The sequence below is a fragment of the Nicotiana tabacum genome, chromosome 9 (genome assembly GCF_000715075.1).
Source record: "Nicotiana tabacum cultivar K326 chromosome 9, ASM71507v2, whole genome shotgun sequence".
Classification (NCBI taxonomy): Eukaryota; Viridiplantae; Streptophyta; class Magnoliopsida; order Solanales; family Solanaceae; genus Nicotiana; species Nicotiana tabacum.
Genome location: NC_134088.1, coordinates 106,351,510 through 106,366,358, shown reverse-complemented (window position 1 = coordinate 106,366,358; position 14,849 = coordinate 106,351,510). Strand labels below are relative to the sequence as shown.

Here is a 14,849-nt window from a genome sequence, read left to right as displayed (position 1 = left end):
AATTAGGGACTAAGTGTCCCAAACATTTCCAAAAACCAAAATGAAGTCTTCCGGCAAGTCACAATAGCAGAAAAGATACGAGGGAAGAAGTTAATAAGGAATCGGGGCTCTAACCCTCAAAACGACCGGCTGGGTCGTTACATTCTCCCCCTCTTAAAATAATCATTCGTCCTCCAACGAGTATAAAGATATACCTAAAGTGGTGAAAATATGAGGATAACGGCTGCGTATATCATGATCGGTCTCCCAAGTCGCCTCCTCGACCGGCTGACCCCGCCACTGAACCTTTACTAATACAATATTCTTTGACCTCAGCTTCTGAACCTGCCTGTCCAAAATAGCCACTGGCTCCTCAACATAGTATAGATCCTTGTCCAATTGGACTGAGCTAAAATCCAACACATGAGACGGATCGCCGTGATACCTCCGGAGCATCGAAACATGAAAATACCGGATGAACTCCTGCTAGGCGGGGAGGTAAGGCAAGCTCATATGCAACCTCCCCAACTCACCGCAACACCTCAAATGGGCTAATAAACCTTGGGCTTAGCTTGCCAATCTTTCCGAACCTCATAACGCCCTTCATATGCGAAACCCGAAGTAGGACCCACTCTCCAACCATGAATGCAACATCGCGAATCTTTCGGTCCACATAGCTCTTCTGTCTGGACTGGGCTGTGTGAAGTCTATCCTGAATCACCTTAACCTTCTCTAAGGCATCCTGAACCAAGTCCGTACCCAATAATTTGGCCTCGCCCGGCTCGAACCAACCCATTGGGGACCGACACCGCCTACCATATAGAGTCTCATACGGTGCCATCTAAATGCTGGACTGATAACTGTTGTTGTAGGCAAACTCCACAAGTGGAAAGAACTGATCCCAAGAACCTCCAAAATCCATCACTCACGCACGGAGCATATCCTAAAGAATCTAAATAGTGCACTCGGACTGCCCGTCCGTCTGAGGGTGAAAAGTTGTGCTCAACTCCACCCGAGTACCCAACTCCTACTGTACGGCTCTCCAGAACTGCGATGTAAACTGCATGCCCCCGATCATAGATGATAGATACCGTTACGCCATGAAGTCTGACAATCTCACGAATGTAAATTCGAGCCAGCTGCTCGGAAGAATAGGTAGTCATCACAGGAATGAAATGAGCTGACTTGGTCAGCCTGTCCACAATCACCCAAACTACATCAAACTTCTACTGAGTCTGTGGGAGTCCAACAACGAAGTCCATAGTGATCCACTCTCATTTCCATTCCGGAATCTCTATCTTCTGAAGCAACCCACCCGGTCGCTGATGCTCATACTTCACCTACTGGCAATTTAGACATCTAGCCGCATACTCTACTATGTCCTTCTTCATCCTCATCCACCAATAATGATGCCTCTAGTCCTGATATATTTTTTATGCACCCGGATGAATGGAGTACCGCGAGCTGTGAGCCTTCTTGAGAATCAACTCACGCAAACCGTCCACATTGGGCACACATAACCTGCCATGCATCCTCAATGCACCATCACCCCCAATAGTGACCTCTTTAGCATCACCGTGCTGGACTGTGTCCTTAAGGATAAGTAGATGGGGGTCATCATACTGACGCTCCCTGATACGATCATAAAGGGAAGATCGAGAGACCACACAAGCCAATACTCGACTTGGCTCAGAAATATCCAATCTCACAAACTGGCTGGCTAAGTCCTAAACATCCAAAGCCATGGCCCTTTCTGCTGCTGGTAGATAAGCTAAACTCCCCAAACTCTCTGCCCGACGACTCAAAGCATTGGCCACCACATTAGCCTTCCCCGGGTGGTACAAAATGGTGATGTCATAATCCTAAAGCAGCTCTAACCACCTCCTCTGATGCAAATTAAGATCCTTCTGCTTGAACAGATGCTGCAAACTCTGGTGATCAGTATAAATCTCACAAGAAATGCCGTACAAATAGTGCCTCCAAATCTTCAAGGCATGAACAATAGCTGCTAGCTCAAGGTCGTGGACAGGATAGTTCTTTTCATGCACCTTTAGCTGTCTGGATGCGTAGGCAATCACCCTACGGTCCTGCATCAACACTGCACCGAGGCCAACTCGCGACGCATCACAATAAACTGTAAAAGACCCTGAACCTGTAGGCAATACCAATACTGGGGCTATAGTCAAAGTTGTCTTGAGCTTCTGAAAGCTCTCCTCACACTCCTCTGTCTACCTGAATGGAGCACCCTTCTGGTTCAGCTTGGTCATAGATGTTGCAATATAAGAAAATCCCTCAACAAACCGACGGTAATACCCCGCCAAACCAAGGAAGCTCCGGATCTCTGTCGCTGAGGACGGTCTGGGCCAATTCTGCATTGCTTCCACCTTCTTCGGATCCACCTTGATCCCCTCACTCGATACAATATGACCCAAGAATGCCACGGAATCTAACTAGAACTCACATTTTGAGAACTTTGCATACAACTTCTTTTCTCTCAAAGTCTGAAGCATTGTCCTCAGGTGCTGCTCATGATCCTCCCGAGTCCGGGAATACACTAGAATGTCATCAATGAATACGATAACCAAAGAATCAATATAGGGCCGAAACACACTGTGCATCAAGTGCATAAAGGTTGCTGGACATTTGTCAGCCCAAATGACATCGCAAGGAACTCGTAATAGCCATACCGAGTTCTGAAAGCAGTCTTCGGGATATCTGGCTCCCGAATCTTCAACTGATGATAACCTGATCGTAAGTCAATCTTGGAAAACACTTTGGCACCATGTAACTGATCAAATAGGTCATCCATACGAGGCAAAAGATACATATTCTTCATTGTGACTTTGTTCAACTAGCGATAATCAATACACATACGCATAGAACCATCTTTTTTCTTCACAAACATGACAGGAGCACCCCAAAGTGACACACTGGGCCGAATGAAGCCCTTATCAAGCAACTCCTGCAACTGCTCCTTCAACTCCTTCAACTCAGAAGGATCCATACGGTATGGAGGAATAGAGATGGGTTGAGTGCCCGGTAACAAATCAATGCCAAAATCAATATCTTTGTCGGGCGGCATGCCCGGAAGATCAGCTGGAAACACATCTGGGAAATCCCTCACTACTAGAACTGACTCAACTGTAGGGGTATCAATACTGACATCTCTCACATAAGCTAAATACGCGTCACACCCATTCTCAATCATTCGTTAAGCCTTAAGAAATGAAATAACTCTATGGGGAGTATACTTTAAGGTACCTCTCCACTCTAATCGCGGTAAGCCTGGCATAGCCAACGTCATGATCTTAGCGTGATAATCAAGAATAGCATAATGGGGCGACAACCAGTCCATGCCCAAGATAATATCAAAATCTACCATGATAAGTAAAAATAAGACAGCTCTGGTCTCAAAACCACTAAGAACAATCAAACATGACTGATACACGCGGTCCACAACAAAGGAATCTCCCACAGGAGTAGAAATATAAAGAGGGGAACTCAAAGGATCCCGAGATACGCCCAAATGTGGGGCAAAATAAGAGGACACATATGAATACGTAGAGCCTAGGTCAAATAATACCGACGCATGTCTATGACAGACTGGAACAATACCTGTAATGATAAAGTCGGAAGCAACTGCCTCTGTACGAGTCGGAAGAGCATAATACCTGGCTTGGCCTCCCCCTCTGGGGCGACCTCGACCTGGCTGAGTAGGAGGGGTGGTAGCTGGTGCTAGAATCATAGCCTAAGGACCAAGTGGAGAACGTGGTGGCTGAGAAGTCTATGGAGGTACAACCCTCTCTCTCCTCTCAGTCCCGGGCAAGCATGCCCTCCAATCTCCTAGCAATACTCACAACCTGCTGGTAAGGAATATCCATCTCCAACTCCCTGACCATACTAATCCTGATACTGGGGTGGAGTCCCTCAATAAATTGTCGAACCCCCTCTCGAACTGTGGCAACCAAGGCCGGTGCATGTCGGGCCAAATCACTGAAGTGGACTGCATACTCCGACACAGACATAGCACCCTGGCGCAGCTACTCAAAATCCGCGCACCATGAGTCCCTGAGTCTCTGAGGGACATACTCTCTCAAAAACATGTCCGAGAACTGAGTCCATGTAAGTGAAGCTGCCTCATCCGGACTACTCAACTCATAAGCACGCCACCACTGATAGGTTGCTCCTCTAGGCTAGAAAGTGGTAAAAGAAACCCCACTCGTCTCCGCTACGCCCATAGTACGGAGAATACGATGACACTCCTCCAGAAAACCCTGAGCATCATCTGTAGCCAATCCGCTGAAGGTAGGTGGGTGGTACTTCTTGTACCTCTCAAGTATGAGCTGCTCCGCCTCAAAAGCGGTTGTCCTGGTCTCATGCTGAACCAAGGCTACTAGCAGCATAGGAATGAACTCTGGGGCCTGATCAACCTGGACCCTCTACTTAGGAGTGTGGATTGTGGGAGTCTGTGCCCCTCCCCGGGCCTGAGATGTGGAGGGAGCTAACGGAATCAATCCAGCCTGAGCTAAGGTGCTGAACATGCTCATGAACAAGGCTAGAGTCTCCTGAAGGGCTGGTGCAACAATAGGAACCTCCGGTGCCTGCCCTCAAGCTGGAACTGCTAGGGGATCCTCTATCGTAGCTCGTGCGGGTGCTCTGGCTACACCGCGTGGCCGTACTCTACCCCGACCCCGACCTCTGGCGACTCTAGCAAGGGGCGCGGGTTCCTGGTTGTCAGATCCTCCGGTACGAGTCCTCACCATCTGTGAGAAATAATAGAATAGAAAATTTTTAGAATTTGATGCCAATAACTCATACGACAAGGAATCAAAAGAAGTATGTTTGTTCCTAACAGTTCCATAGCCTCCCGAAGATAAGTACAGACGTCTCCGTACTGATCCGCGAGACTCTAATAAACCGGCTTTTGACTCACGACTCCTATAAACCTAGAGCTCTGATACCAACTTGTCACGACCCAATTTCTCCCTCCGTGAACCGTCGTGACGGTACCTATTCTCTACGACTAGGTAAGCCTAACACTTTGCGGAAATGAAACAAAAGCATGAACATTAACTACTAACATTAACAAATATCTAATAAGCAACTGAATGTCACTCGGCATATACAATTATCACCTCTGAAAAAGTACGAAAAATATTCCCAAAACCCGAAAACTCGCAAGTCACAAACTACTAAGAAGTCTTAATCGTTCTATACATCATTTCTATAGAAAGAAGGAAAAATGAACATAGGGGGATAGAGGGGGACTGCGAAGATCTGCGGACGCGGGCAGATGTACCTTGAAGTCTCCAATAAGCAACAACAATAAACCTGGATCTGATGATAAGGCTGGTAAGATGAACCTAGATCTGCACACGAAACACATGTGTAGGAAAGGGCGTGAGTACACCATAACGATACCAGTAAGTGCCAAGCCTAATATCGGTCGAGTAATGACGAGATCAGGTCAGGGCCCTACTGGTATAAATATAATGAAATAAGACAGAATGAAATTTTGCAGTAAAAATAAATACAGAAATCTAACATGAACAGAATCAATGAAAGACAATAGCTCATAACACAGTGATAACAACAGGGGATCTCCCGATATACCGTCTCGTAGTCCCAAACGTAAATGTTCAGGGAAATCTCCCGGAATACCGTTTCGTAGTCCCAAAATAAATATGCCGAGCAGGGGGATCTCTCGGGATGTCGTTCCGTAATCCCAAATAAATATGCAGTACAGGGGGATCTCCCGGAATACCGTTCCGTAGTCCAAAAGTAAATATGCAGCACAGGGGGATCTCCCGGAATACCGTTCTGTAGTCCCAAATAAATATGCAGCGCAACCAACCGAAATAACAGTTACAGCAAGATATCCTACAGTTTAGACTAAGTTCAAGTCAAGGAAAGCAGGTAATTTCACTAAACATACTACACAGAGTTCAAATAGGTAGTTAAATAAGTAGGCATGTTATTCTAGTCTAAACAGGATAGTTACATATGCTAGTGTTTCAAATCAGGAGAAAACAAGTTATGACTTAGTGAAAAGCAGAGTTTTACAACAAATAACCCGTGTACGTACTCGTCACCTTACGTACACGGCGCTCACATATCAAACAGTACCAAATCTTAAGGGGAGTTCCCCCACGCAAGGTTAGGCAAGCCACTTACCTCGAACCAAACTTAAATAAATCCGTCACAATGCTCTTTTCACTAATATCCGACTCTCAATGGCTCAAATCTAGCCAAAACCAATTACATAACATAAATATAGCTATAAGAAACTAATCTAGCTAACGAATTCAAACCTAAGGCAAGAAACTAGAAAAACCGCCCAAAATAAAAAGTTTCCCCAGGCCCACGTCTCGGAATCGGGTAAAAGTTACCAAATATGAACACTCATTCACTCACGAGATCACTCGTACCAAAATTATCCAAATCCGATGTCTAAATCCCACTCAAAACTCAAAAATTCGGTTGGGGAATCTTTCCCCCATTCACCCAACTTTCTCACTCAAATTCCTTAATTAAATGAAGAAAACAACAATATATTAATGAAATATGATCAAAATCAAGTTAGGAATCGTTACCCCAAAGCTCTCTCTGAAAATCCCTCAAAGAATCGCCAATTTCCGAGCTCCCAAGTCCAAAAATGGAGAAATGAATCAAACCCTGGAACCTCAACCAAAACATACCAACCAATCCTAAAATACCATATGAACCTAGTCGAGCCCTCAAATCGCATCAAACAACGCTAAAATCATGAATCACCCTCCAATTCAAATTTAAAGAACTTGAAACTTCAAAATTCTACGACCGATACCGAAACCTATCAAACCACGTCCGATTGACCCTAAATTTTGTACACAAGTTATAATCAACACTACGAACCTACTCCAACTTCCGGAATCAGAATCCGACCCCGATATCAAAAATTTCACTACCGGCCCAAAACTCCAAAAATTCGACTTTCGTCATTTCAAACCTAAATGAGCTACGGACCTCCAAAATACAATCCATACACGCCCCTAAGCCCAAAATCACTCAACGAAGCTAACGAAAATCGACGAAATTCCATTCCGGAGTCGTCTTCACACAGTTCTAACTACGGTGCCAATCCTAAGGCTTAAACCTCCATTTAGGGACTAAGTGTCCCAAACACTTCCAAAAACTAAAATAAAGCCTCCCGGAAAGTCACAATAGCAGAAAAGATACGAGAGAAGTAGTTAATAAGGTATCGAGGCTCTAACTCTCAAAACGACCGGCCGAGTTGTTACAGAATTCTAGAGCAATAAAGGAAGAAGATGGAAATATGTTGCTTTCTCTGCTGTGTTTCATTTTGGAGAGGAAAGGGATATCCATAAACCCTTTAGGTGTCTGTTAGACACAACAAACTCAACCCTTGCAAATATGCACCTTTTTAAAACTATGCTTGGCAGAGAGAACTTTGTTTGGTCCTCTCAACAACATTGACACTCACTGGAACTATCTTTCTGGACATTCCTTTGCTTTTAAAAAGTAGTACTGTCATTCATAATTTCATCAACAGCAGGAAAAACAACAACTTTTCAGATACTTGACATCAAGGATATCATTAACCTTATCTCTGCTCTCATCTCCTGCATTCTTTTGCTCCTAGTCCGTACCCTTAATCAGCCAACTCTGCTTTAGTTTTGAATTCTTATTTCTCATCTCCTTTTCTTCATATCAAACACAAACAAGATTTTGCTATATACCAGTTTTCCTAAAACCAACTATTTAATTCATTTATCTTTTGATAAGTTAAACACATTTTCTCTTGTGGACTTAACCGAAACAAGGATATTCTTTTCTTTAAAAGATTGTCATTCACTACTGGAAAATGCTTATCTTAACCAAACATTAGTGTCATTGGAAAATGTGAATTACAACTAATCGTACAAAAGATTGTCATTAAGGGAGAAAAGTAAATAGAGTCTCCACATGTGTCAGCATTTCTAACAACTGATAATATTTGCACTTTGAAATTTTCAGTTCTCTATAATAATAATAATTTGAGGAAGGAAATTTAACAGCCCGAACTAAGTACAAGTTCAGAACTACAAAATAAAAACCAAAATCCAGACTTAGAACAACTATTAACACCACAATATTATAATCAACAGAAAAATCTATTTGTATTTTGAAAAGAAAAAAAAGAAGGTAACTTTCAACTCAAATTGAGCAAAATATAATTCAACAATGGAATATATATATATATATATATATATATATATATATATATATATATATATATATATATATATATATATATAATAGTGGTACTTATAACTCAAAAATATACATCGTATCAATGGATTGTTTATAGAATTACCTGAAATCAGAAGATTTTGAGGGGAACCAGGTAATGGCAGCAGTACGTCGCATAAAATGATGCGACCTGCTTTAATGTGGTCTTTTTATTCCGGTTAAACTGCTTCTTTTCGGTTTTCCTTTATCTTTACTAGTGACAGTTACGAGAGTGTGGACAGGAAACAGTTGGGACTTAGGATTTCCTTATTATTGTACCATTTCCTATGATATTCCCTCCTAAATAATTCAGAAATGAAATAGGTCCTAACTCCTACCCTTGTATAATCTGCATTTTCTAAACATGAAGTAGCAAAAGATTTTTCAGGCAAAGGCAGTAGGAAAACCAAGGCAATACTATAAACCAGTGCATGCCAATGGGGGCATTCATGCTCAAATCCAATGTAAACAGTTACATGTGACAGAAGTAACTTGTTTGTTACTCTCAACCCCATTGATATTCAATGGAAAATTTTATTTCATTTGGTGACATCATATAAATAATAGCACTGTCATTCATAAAACCAGCAACTTTTAATATATTTGACCATCAGGATTCCTAGGGTCCATCTCATTCAAAAGCCAAAGTAATAGGCATGTGCCTAAGGAAAATATTTGGGTAGAATTTCTTTGGTTTGGTAGCCAACTTTGTTGAATTTCTTTGGTTTGGTAGCCATCTTTGTTGAATTTCTTTGGTTTGGTAGCCAACTTTGTTGAATTGTCAACATTGAAGAAAAAGAAGGAAAAGTGTGTACAAATTGTCAAATATAGTAGGCTTTAGAGAGTGAGGCTTCGGCTATAAAATGAGAGCTTTGGCTCTCATTTCTACACACCAACAAAGAGAGAAAGAAAGAGTGAGGTTTCACAGACAAGGTATAAGAAAAAATCCGTGAGAAAAATAGAGAGTGAGCGATATTGTAGTGGGGTGAGAATATCAAAATAGGGTTATTTCTTTTGAGTGTTGTAGTGGTCTTTAGAGTATTTTACTCGGACCTACAAAGTGTAAAATTTATTGCTATAGTGATATCAGTTGCTCGTCTTGGGGCCGTGGTTTTTTTTCTTATTCAAAGGCTTTTTCACGTAAAAATTTTGGTGTCATTGTCACTCTTTTTCTTGTTAATTATCGTATCTCGGTGCTACATGATTATTCTGCTTTTATTACTGTGAATATTATTTTTGTAGGGGATTTATTCCCAACAACTGGTATCAGAGTACAAGTTTTGCTCGTTCATAGAAATACTATTCACTGTCGGTAGTACTTACTTGGTGAAAAATAAAAATATTCGGAGTAAAGTACGAGGTAGCAAAATTTAACGGAGATAGCGGTTTAATTTCTCAACATGGAAAAGAAGGATGAGGGATCTGCTTATCCAATAAGGATTACACAAGGTACTAGATGCTGATGCCAAAAAGCTTGATATCATGAAAGCTGAGGATTGTGCTGACTTGGATGAAAGGGCTGCTAGTACAATCAGGTTGCACTTATCAGATGATGTGGTAAATAACATCATTGATGAAGACACCGCATGTGGCATTTGGACAAGGTTGGAAAGCCTATACATGTCCAAAACGCTAACAAATAAATTGTACCTGAAGAAGCAGCTATACGCCCTGCACATGGGTAAATGTACGAATTTTTTGTCATATTTAAATGTGTTTAACGGACTAATCACACAGCTCGCCAATCTCGGAGTGAAAATCGATGAAGAAGATAAAGTCATCTTGCTATTGAGCTCGTTGCCATCTTCGTACGATAATCTGGCAACAACCATCCTGCACGGTAAGACTACCATTGAGTTAAAAGATGTCACATCGGCTCTTTTACTCAATGAGAAGATGAGAAAGAAGCCTGAATATCAAGGACATGCTCTAATCACTGAAGGTAGAGGCAGGAGTTATCAAAAAAGTTCGAGCAACTATGGTAGATCCGGAGCTCGTGGGAAGTCTAAGAACCGATCCAAATCAAGAGCTAGAAATTGCTACAATTGTGATCAACCAGGTCACTTCAAAAGAGATTGCCCAAATCCAAGGAAGGGAAAAGGTAAAACTAGTGGCCAGAAGAATGACGACAACACAGCTGCCATGGTGCAAAACAATGATAATGTTGTCCTATGTATAAACGAGAAAGAGGAATGCATGCACTTATCAGGTCCAGAGTCGAAATGGGTGGTTGATACAGCAGCATCTTACCATGCTACATCGGTAAGAGATCTTTTTTAGCAGATATGTAGCAGGTGATTTCGGCCTTATGAGAATGGGTAACACAAGTTACTCAAAGATTACGGGGATTGGTGATATTTGTATCAAGACAAATGTCGGATGCACATTGGTTCTAAATGACGTGCGACATGTACCTTATTTGCGGATGAACTTGATCTCGGGAATTGCTTTAGACCGAGATGGATACGAGAACTATTTTGCAAATCAAAAGTGGAGAATCACCAAGGGATCATTGGTGATTGCAAAGGGAGTTGCTCATGGCATGTTGTACAGGACAAATGCAAAAATATGCCAAGGTGAATTGAACGCGACACAACATGAGATTTCTGTAGATTTGTGGCACAAAAGAATAGGTCATATGAGCAAGAAGGGATTGCAGATTCTTGCCAAGAAATCACTCATTTCTTATGCCAAAGGTACAACGGTAAAACCCTGTGACTACTATTTATTTGGTAAGCAGCATAGAGTCTCATTTCAGACATCATCTGAAAGAAAATTGAATATACTTGATTTGGTATATTCTGATATTTATGGTCCAATAAAAATTGAATCTATGGGCGGTAACAAATATTTTGTTACTTTTATTGATGATGCTTCACGAAAATTATGGGTTTATATTTTGAAAACCAAAGATCAGGTGTTTCAAGTTTTCCAGAAGTTTCATGCTATGGTGGAAAGGGAGACAGGCCAAAAGCTAAAGCGTCTCCGAAGTGACAATAGAGGTGAGTACACTTCAAGGGAATTTGAAGAATATTGTTCGAACCATGGGATCAAACATGAAAAGACAGTTCCTGGAACCCCACAACATAATGGCGTAGCCGAAAGGATGAACCGCACCATTGTGGAGAAGGTGAGAAGCATGCTCAGAATGGCTAAACTTCTTAAGTCATTCTGGGGTGAAGCAGTTCAGACAGCATGTTACCTGATCAATAGGAGTCCATCAGTTTCGTTGGCGTTTGACATCCCAGAGAGAGTTTGGACCAACAAGGAAGTGTCCTACTCGCATCTGAAGGTGTTCGGTTGCAGAGCTTTTGCACATGTACCAAAAGAGCATAGAACAAAGTTGGATGATAAATTTGTTCCCTACATATTCATCGGATATGGAGATGAAGAGTTCGGATATAGATTGTGGGATCCTATAAACAAGAAGGTCATCAGAATCAGAGATGTAGTCTTCCGAGAAAGTGAAGTTGGAATTGCTGATGATATGCCAGAGAAGGCCAAGAATGGTACAATTCCTAACCTTATTACTATTTTTTCTACTTCTAACAATCCCACAATTGCAAAAAGTAGGACCGGCGAGGTTTACATGCAGGGGGAGCAACCTGGTGAGGTTATTGAGCAGGGGGAGCAACTTGATGATGATGAGGAGCAAGTGGAGCACCCCACTCAAGGAGAAGAATAACCTCAACCTCTGAGGAGATCAGAAAGGCCAAAGGTAGATTCATGTAGGTACCTTGCCACATAGTATGTCCTCATCAGTGATGAGGGGGAGACAGAAAGTCTTAAAGAGGTCTTGTCCCATACAGAAAAGAACCAGTAGATGGAAGCCATGCAAGAAGAGATAGAATCTCTGCATAAAAAATGGCACGTACAAGCTGGTTGAACTTCCAAAGGGTAAAAGACCACTCAAATGTAAGTGGGTCTTTAAACTCAAGAAGGATGGAAATGGCAAGCTGGTCAGATACAAAGTTCGATTGGTGGTTAAAGGCTTCGAATAGAAAAAAGGTATTGATTTTGACGAAATGTTTTCATATGTTGTCAAAATGACTTCTATTCGAACAATTTTGAGCTTAGCAGCTAGCCTAGATCTTGAAGTGGAGCAGTTGGATATGAAAATTGCATTTCTTCATGGAGATTTGAAAGAGGAGATTTATATGGAGTAACCAGAAGGATATAAAGTAGCTGAAAAGAAACACATGGTGTGCAAATTAAATAAGAGTCTTTATGGATTGAAGCATGTACCAAGGCAGTGGTACATGAATTTTGACTCATTCATGAAAAGTCAAACATACATAAATACCTATTCTGATCCATGTGTATACTTCAAAAGATTTTCTGAGAATAACTTTATTATATTGTTGTTGTATGTGGATAACATGTTAATTGTAGGAAAAGAAAAGGGGATGATCGCAAAATTGAAGGGAGATTTGTCCAAGTCATTTGATATGAAGGACTTGGGCCCAGCACAATAAATTTTGGGTATGAAGATAGTTCGAGAGCGAACAAGCAGAAAGTTGTGGCTGTCTGAGGAGAAGTACATTGAACGTGTACGGGAACGCTTCAACATGAAGAATGCTAAGCCAGTCAGCACACCTTTTGCTAGTCATCTAAAGTTGAGCAAGAAGATGTGTCCTACAACAGTGGAGGAGAAAGGGAACATGGCTAAAGTTCCTTATTCTTCAGCAATCGGAAGCTTGATGTATGCAATGGTATGCACCAGACCTGATATTGCTCATGCAGTTGGTGTTGTTAGCAGATTCCTTGAAAATCCTGGAAAGGAACATTGGGAAACAGTCAGGTGGATACTCAAGTACCTAATAGGTACTGTAGGAGATTGCTTGTATTGTTTTGGAGGATCAGATCCAATCTTGAAGGGATACACGAATGCTGATATGGCCGGTGATACTGATAATAGAAAATCCATTACTGGATATCTATTTACTTTTTCAGGGGGAGCTATATCATGGCAGTCTAAATTGCAGAAGTGTGTTGTACTTTCAACAACTGAAGCAGAGTACATTGCCGCTACAGAAGCTGGCAAGGAGATGGTATGGCTCAAGCAGTTTCTTCAAGAGTTGAAATTGCATCAAAAGAAGTATGTCGTGTATTGTGACAGTCAAAGTGCAATAGACTTGAGCAAGAACTCCATGTACCATGCAAGAACAAAGCATATAGATGTGAGATATCATTGGATTCGTGAGCAGGTGGAGAACGAATCTTTACAGGTCAAAAAGATTCACACAAGTGAAAATCCTGCTGATATGTTGACCAATGTGGTACCAAGAGACAAGTTCGAGCTATGCAAAGAACTTGTCGGCATGCACTCAAACTAGAAGACAATGCTACCTCCTCTAGATAAATGAGACCGGAGGGGTAGATTGATGGGGTCCATCTCATTCAAAAGCTAAAGTAATAGGCATGTGCCTAAGGAAAATATTTGACTGAGAATTTCTTTGGTTTGGTAGCCAACTTTGTTGAATTTCTTTGGTTTGGTAGCCAACTTTGTTGAATTTCTTTGGTTTGGTAGCCAACTTTGTTGAATTGTCAATATTGAAGAAAAAGAAGGAAAAGTGTGTGCAAATTATCAAATATAGTAGGCTTTAGAGAGTGAGGCTTTGGCTATAAAAGGAGAGCTTCGGCTATAAAAGGAGAGCATTGGCTCTCATTTCTACACACCAACAAAGAGAGAAAGAAAGAGTGAGGTTTCACAGACAAGGTATAAAAAAATAGTTTGTGAAAAAAATAGAGAGTGAACGATATTGTAGTGAGGTGAGAATATCAAAAGAGGGTTATTTCTTTTGAGTGTTGTAGTGGTCTTTGGAGTATTTTACTCGGACCTACAAAGTGTAAAATTCCTTGCTATAGTGATATCAGTTGCTCGTCTTGGGGCCGTGGTTTTTTCCCTTATTCAAAGGGTTTTTTATGTAAAATCTTGGTGTCGTTGTCACTCTTTTTCTTGCTAAATACCGTATCTCGGTGCTACATGATTATTCCGCTTTTATTACTGTGAATATTATTTATGTAGGGGGTTTATTCCCAACAAGGATATCATTAATATATCCTTATGGTCAAACCCTCGATCTTTGGTTGTTTGCTAGTTATTCAATATATGCTAAATAAGCTTTAATTGCACACGTTTATGCAAAACTACCAAGTTCTAAAAAGTCTTCCAAAACCTTCTCTTTCACTTTTTTTTTCTTTCCGAAAGTTAATATAAAACACCATACCAAAAGGAAGAATACATTTTATACAAAATCTGCTTCTGTCAAAATCCAAACACAATAGCTACAAAATGAGGAAAAAGGTAATACCATAACTCAAGCATAGTTACTGCTCAAGCATCATCATCATCAAGTGCAAGCACCCCAGGAAGCAGTATCCCCTCGAGAAGCTCCTTGCTGGAAAACCCTCCCATTGAAACGTTGCTCATCTTGTCCGCAACCCCACCTTTTCAACAGCAGCAACAGAGTCGCCACCTGTTATGATTGTTGTTACTCCATTTCCATCAAGTTGTGCAGATATTTTTGCAATAGCCTCCGTTCCAGTAGCAAATTTGTCATACTCAAACACTCTCATATGTCCATACTAAATGACAA

The 14,849-nt window shown here is 41.3% G+C and overlaps 1 pseudogene; it reads right to left on the bottom strand.

Annotated features, from left to right (window-relative positions):
* LOC107792796 (phosphoglycerate kinase, cytosolic-like) overlaps positions 1 to 14,849 on the bottom strand; it is an 85,747-nt pseudogene that overhangs the window by 60,698 nt on the left and 10,200 nt on the right.